At 44.5% G+C, this 7,208-nt stretch overlaps 1 long non-coding RNA gene across 1 annotated transcript in view; it reads left to right on the forward strand.

Moving 5' to 3' along the window:
• Nucleotides 1-814: 814 nt before the first annotated feature.
• LOC108313434 overlaps nucleotides 815-7,208 on the forward strand; it is a 62,627-nt gene continuing 56,233 nt past the window's right edge. The window contains exon 1 of the long non-coding RNA XR_001829085.2: nucleotides 815-4,120. This is a non-coding gene — a long non-coding RNA (uncharacterized LOC108313434). The remainder of the gene's footprint in view (nucleotides 4,121-7,208) is intronic.

Consider the following 7,208-nt stretch of genomic DNA (forward strand, 5'->3'; position numbering starts at 1 on the left):
TCCCGAGTTCAAGCGATCCTTCTGCCTCAGCCTCCTGAGTAGCTGGGATTACAGGCCTGCACCACCATGCCTGCCTAATTTTTGTATTTTTAGTAGAGACAGGTTGGGGGGGGCGGTCTCACCATGTTGGCCAGGCTGGTCTCGAACTCCTGACCTCAAGTAATCCACCCACCTCGGCCTTCCAAAGTGCTGGGATTACAGGTGTCAGCCACCGTGCCCGGACAGGAATGATTTTTTATGCTGGTTCCAGAGTGTCCCCAGTGGCATGGTAAAAAACATACATCATTGGCTGCTTTTCCTTTGTTGCTGTGGGAATGTTAAAGGACCTGATGAGGATGAAACATACTTGTTGACAGCCCTGGGAGTCTAGAATGAGGTGGAAGTCACAAACGTTGCAGTTGTTCAGAAGGAATTCCTAGTTCTGTAACTAGGCCAGTGCTGGCATGGAAATAGAGATTACCTACACACCCCAAAGGGTGCTTAGGCCTCAATGCACTTGTTGATTGAATGTGAGATCGAGAGGGCTTTCCAGCAATATAAACATATACAAAAGGTAAAAACCTTCCTATAGCTTCAAGATGCCAAGCAGAAATTCAACTTTTTTTTTTTGAGACCAAGCCTGCTCTGTCACCCAAGCTGGAATGCAATGGCCCGATCTCAGCTCACTGCAATCTCCATCTCCCAGATTCAAGTGATTCTCTTGACTCAGCCTCCCAAGAAGCTCGGATTATAGGCGCCCACCATCACACACCCGGCTAGTTTTTGTATTTTTAGTAGAGACAGGGTTTCACCATGTTGGCCAGGCTGGTCTTGAACTCCTGACCTTAGGTGATCCGCCTGCCTCGGCCTCCCAAAGTGCTGGGATTACAGGCTTGAGCCACTGAGCCTGGCCTAACATACATATGAACAGGTTCTGACAAAAGAACAGTTCCTTCCTTGATGTGGATCATGAAGTAGCAATTATTCTGTCTGTATTCCCAATGCAAACTAAGGATATGCAAATAGATGACCATTTCTGGGTTATCTCAATGTCATCAACTTGGTTATTACAGTTGCTGCCTTGGCATCCATGGTCAGGCCTAACAATGGCCTGACATAAACTGTTTGAAATCCGGTTGTACCCTGTCACCTTTGGCCTGGTTAAAACTTCCTCTTCCCATGTTACTGTTTGCAATATAGCCCACTTGTTCCTCATCCCACTGACCCCAGACCCAACACACCCCACAGCTGCTGACCGTGATAAAACCCAATGGCCAACACCAGAGTCGTGTAGGTAAGTTCCCCCTTCCCACACGTGTTTTCCTTACACTAGCAATTTCACAACCTCCTGTGAAAAGCCTAAGTGAGAAAACTCCTGGAGCCGCTAGACCCTGAGAAAGGCGTGCTCCTACTGGTCAGCTGTCTCTTTCTGGGGTCATGCATTTTGGTTTCCTGTTATCCTTGTGTCTCACTGGACTGGCACACCTGAACCTTACTAGGTAAGACATAAGGAAAATGGGAAATTGAAATGCAAGGTCCTGGGGGACTAGGAGTGTTATCACTACAACATGCTCTCCTAGAGAGTGGCTGTCTTGGCAGGAATAAACTGGACACAGATCAGACAAGAACCACAAAGCGTCTCTGCCAGATTTCCTGTGAGAGAGACAGCTGGCTATGGTTCAGACCCAGGCATCAGGCTGTCAATCAGGATAAAGAAGCATCATGTGAAAGACACACTGTCAACACCTGTGAATACCTCCTCTGGGCCTAGCAGGGCCGAGCTTTATTGCCACTCTCCAGAGGCCTGAAGACCAAATTAGAGGAAGATCTCAACCGTCCCGTTATTCCTCTAAAGAAACGCTAGAGAACAAAGGTAATAACCATCAGAAACACACTTGTTGGTATGGTTTGGCTTTGTGTCCCCACCTAAATCTCATCTCGGATTGTAATCCCCACGTGTCAGGGAATGAACCTGGTGGAGGGAGACGACTGGATCATGGGGGCGGTTTTCTCCATGCTGCTCTTGTGACAGCGAGGGAGTTCTCACGAGGTCTGATGGTTTACAAGTGCAAGTTTCCCCTTCTCTGCCTCTTTCTCTCTCCTGCTGCTGCCTTGTAAGAAGTGCCCTGCTTCCCCTTTCCCCTTCACCTCCTGCCGTGAGTGTGAGTTTCCTGAGGCATTTCCAGCCACGCGGAACTGTGAGTCAATGAAACCTCTTTCCATTATAAATTACTCAGTCTCAGGTATTTATAGCTGTGTGTTAGTAACTGCAAGCATTGGAACCCCTGTGTATTTGCTGTGACCCACTGATTCTCAAACTGTGCTACAATAATAGCACTGCTGGGAATTACCCAGAATCCCCTTCAGAAGGTATAATGCACTCAGCTTGGGATGATGCCTGGGTATATTTATTTAAAAATTTTCAGTTGGTTACATGCAGTTGGAGTTGCAAACCATTTATCCAGAAATAAAAGAATATCTATTGACTAAGAGAGTGCTCTGGAAATGTGATCTCGGGAATAACAGCATCAGCATCACCTGGGAAGTTATTAGAAATGCAAATTACTGGGTCCCACCCCAGATCTATTGAATTAGAAACTCTGGGCGTGGAGCCCAGCAATCTGGATTTAACAAGCCTGCTAGGTGATTGTAATGCCCAGATTTGAGAACTTTTAAACTATCACTAGGGAGAGTTCCTGAATTCTTCCACTTTTTGTGATGGAATAAAAATACCCTTTGGGGTCAGGAGTTTCAGGTTCAAGCCTGAAATCTTCCTCACAATTAAAAGTGTGATCGAGGACAAATTATTTTGCTAATCTTCAATTACATCTTCAATTACTTGTATATTAGAAAGTCAGATAATCCCAGTTTTAATGAAGTTGTTGCAAAGGTAAAAAAGATGTCAGTTCCTCTCTTTTCCTCATTAAGAGGATTATGAAATCTGTGCTTTGACAGGAATGATAAGCATATCTATGTGTTCACCCTGAATCCCAGCTAAGAATACTAAATAATCTGTCAATATAATATTTTTTATCAGTGGCTTACATGTTTGTCCCAAAGTGTGGGACAAATATCACTTGTGATCTATGTGGCACTGGTGCTCAATAACATTAAATCACATGATAGAATGTTATTCTCCTTTCAAAAATTTCCAAAAATTGTTAAAATACATTTAAAAAAACATGTTGGTTTAAAATGCCTGAAACACTTCTCTAAACTTCTAATATCCCCTTTAAAATAAAGCTTTTGACAAGCAAATATATTTTTCTAGACCTTAATACATTTGTTTACCTTCTTTTGAAGACAAGTAACACTAGGTTTTCATATGTGATAATAAAAATGTTTTTAAAGCAACTTTAAGTTTAAAAATAAGTTTACTGAAATAACTACTTAAAACACACTGTGAAGTTGTGACCAGTGTTAAAGTCACTATTTTCCATACTTCAAGGTGTACAGCAGAAATCCCAGCCTTAAATAATTCCTAATGAGGGAGAGAGGAGGACTGGTATATGGAAACTCTGAAAACAGAGATCAGAGTCAACATTCTTATGGCGTAAGTGTGAATAATTTATACGATGCCGAGATACAAGGGTTAAGGTATGAACAATTTAGCAGAGGTTCTTGTGAAACAGATCTTGAAGGTTTAGATGACATTGCACAAGAATGTTTAATAACTCTTTAAAACCAGTTTTTATACCTTAAACACATTGATTAGAACTCTAGTATGCAGAACAAGGAGGACATGATAGTGCCAGCTTGTCCCCGCTCAGGGCATTTTGTAAAACTGAAAATCTCAGTTTGAGTTGAATATTAAAAAAATAAAGCCCATTCAGATGGAGGAAGGGGTTCCTATGATGAAGGTTTTGAAGTGTAGATTACAAGAGCTAAGGCTGAAGGGTTTAAGAATATTTATTCAGACAAAGCGATACCCAAGTACTAAATATCATCTTTGTACTTCTGAGCATGTATCATGGGATAAAGGAACCAGAGAGACCAAAGAGTTGCTAATAGACACCGCTATCCAGCACTAGAATCAGCCATGTTGAACAGGGCAAGCTCCATGACCAGAAATGGTCTACCAGGGAAAGCAGCAGGTATCGAGTGTGTAGGCACCAAGGTGGATGATGGTTGGGATGTTCAGGTAAAGGCCTGGTTCAAGTACATGTGTGAGTTGGGGTGGGGGGAGTGTAGAAAGGGAATTCATGTATGGAAACTGCCTGTTGTGTTACCGACTCTTACGAGCACTTTGAGTCATCCTCTTGCCCGTGAAGGGGCTGAGGCTCTGAGAAGTTTTGCAGCCTTCTGTAGTTCTCATAGCTAATACTCCATTTATTTATTTATTTATGAGATGAAGTCTTGTCCTTTCACCGAGGGTGGAATGTGGTAGCACGATCTCCGCCAACCACAACCTCTGCCTCCCAGTTTCAAGCGACTCTCCTGCCTCAGTCTCCCAAGTAGCTGGGATTACAGCCACCTGCCACCACACCCGGCTAATATTTCTATTTTTATTAGAGATGGGGTTTCGCCATGTTGGCCGGACTGCCCTTGAACTCCTCACTTCAGGGGATCCAGCTGCCTCGGCCTCCCACAGTGCCAGGATTACAAGTGTGAGCCACCGCGCCTTGCTAATACTCCACCTAAACTTGAGTCTATTGATCTTCACAACCATTGCTGTGCTTTATTCTGAAATCTGTGCCCTGCCAGCTCTGACTTGTTATTGCATCCTCATGGGTTGTAACCCAGACAGGAGCCATGAAAGTCTGTTTCATGAATGGGTGCTTTTTACAGTCTCTGGTGAAGTCACCAGCAGCCAGTGTGGGAGAGACAGCTTGAGGTTCCTGCTGCCAAACCCAGTGCCAGCTCAAGTCCCTGCCCCAGGATACCTGATGGAGAACATGTGTACCGAAATGCTGTCAATCGGGGTGAATGTTGCACTGCACCACTTGGATCCCACTTTGGAAACAGAGGGCTTATTTCTGCAGCTGCCAGCAGTGCTGCTACTGCTGCCGCCGGAAAGCTGTCCTCAGTGTTAGTCCCTTTCAGAAACCCCCTCAGCAAAAGAGTCAACTCCATTAAAGTTCTGCCTCCTCATGGGGCAGACCATATGCAATAACCAATTGGCTTGGAAGTGTGGAAAAGCCCATGGGTCATGAAGACCTCACCCTCTTGGCTGAACGTGTGGCGGCTTGGAAGGGCCAGCTCCTGTTTAGAACTCCCCATAAAGGTGGTTATTGCTCTCATTGAGATTTGTCCCGCTGCTCAATTCTGCTTCCTTTCTTTCCCTTTCTTTCTCTTCCGTAGGAGCTGGTCCCAAGAGCAGTTCCTAATGAACATTCAGAATGCTGATCTCTGTCTATTTCAGAGTCAGCTTCAGCAGTCAGCTGCAAAATCTCAGCTCAGCATCTTCCCATGTGGTTTGTCTTCTGTTTCAATCGTACGAATAAGTAAGAGGTCTGGCTACTGCACTGCACTCATTCATTTTTTCTTTCATTCAACAAGTACTTAACTACCAGCCGCATGCCAGCGTGTGCACTAGGGCACTTCTAGAACTGCTGTAATGAAAGAGGGTTCTGTTCTAGCCCTCAAGGAGCTAACAGGGAAGAAAGACAATCAGCAAATAATTACATAGAGAATGATGTGATGACTTTATGAAAAGCGTTTTGAGGAACTGCAGAGCACTACCAGTGAGATTACAGGACTCTTCTAGTTCAGAGAAATCATAAAATCCTCCGAACATGGTGACATTTAATCTGAGACCTAAAGACGAAGGGAGGAGAGTGTATGATGGGAGGTGGGGTGATTCTAAACAGAAGAAACAGCATTAGGCAGAAAAGATATTTGTGTATTTGAGAAAAAGAAGAGGCTGATTGGCAATCTCATGGTGAAAAAAAAAAAACACACACTGACAATGAGGCTTGCACAGATACTATAGGGGCTTGTCAATTTTTTGGTACAGTTATATGCATTAAATAGTTTGATGATGTGACTTGGACTGATGTTTCACATTATTTAATTCTACCAAGAACTGTGTGCCGTCCCCGCCCCACCCACTCCGCCCCCAGCCTCTTNAATGAGAGCAAGGATACTACATCCTTAGGGTTTCTTTCTTTTTTTTTGAGATTGAGCTTTGCTCTTACTGCCCAGGCTGGAGTGCAGTGGTGCCACCTCAGCTCACTGCAACTTCCGCCGCCCGTTTTTTGTGTGTGTGGTGGCAGGTGCCTGTACTCCCAGCCACTCAGGAGGCTGAGGCAGGAGAATCACTTGATTAGCCAGACATAGTGGTATGTGCCTGTAATCCCAGCTACTTGGGAGGCTGAGGCAGGAGAATCACTTGAACCAGGGAAAAGGTTTTCATATATGATAATAAAAAATTAGCTACCACACCTGGCTAATTTTTGTATTTTTATTAGATAAGGGATTTCACCATATTGGCCAGGCTGGTCTCTAACTCCTGACCTCAGGTAATCTGCCCCCCGCCACCCCTGCTCAGCCTCCCAAAGTGCTGGGATTACAGGCGTGAACCACTGCACCCGGCCTTTTCCCCCATTTTTTAATAGATGGGTAAGGAAACATAACTTCTGAGAGATGGTGTGTTTTGTTCAAGGTCAAAAAGCAGTTCAAAGAAGTCAAGTGAGGCCCAGCTGGATCCAAAATCTATGTACCTTGTACTATATCATGTGAGAGTCCTCTGACTGTCTTTAGGGGATGACGTTTTCCATTTGAGTCAGTGGAAGCTCTAGCTTTACAGAGTAATGACCTTTACCTTGTACCCTATTTTCATTCCCTTAGAGCCTAAGGGCCCTTGAGTGGTTTGTTTCTACCCAAATGAAGCTGAAAAACAATCACCAAAATGTACTAATGACCTCCGTGCTATAACACTATTCAGGAGCTAGACCATGGCCAGAGGTCTCTAACAAATCCCACATCATCCATTTCCGATTAGTAAAGTGATGGCTCCTTAGCTCTGATATGTCACTTTTGAAATTCCAAAGCCCGGACTGGTCGCAGTGGCTCATGCCTGTAATCCCAGCACTTTGAGAGGCTGAGGCTGGTGAATCATGAGGTCAGGAGATTGAGACCATCCTGGCTAACACAGTGAAATCTCATCTCTACTAAAAATATTAAAAAATTAGCTGTGCATGGTGGCATGTGCCTGTAGTCCCAGCTACTTGGGAGGCTGAGGCAGGAGAATCGCTTGAACCCGAGAAGCAGAGGTTGCAGTGAGCTGA

The sequence above is a fragment of the Cebus imitator genome, unplaced genomic scaffold, assembly GCF_001604975.1.
Source record: "Cebus imitator isolate Cc_AM_T3 unplaced genomic scaffold, Cebus_imitator-1.0 Scaffold137, whole genome shotgun sequence".
Classification (NCBI taxonomy): Eukaryota; Metazoa; Chordata; class Mammalia; order Primates; family Cebidae; genus Cebus; species Cebus imitator.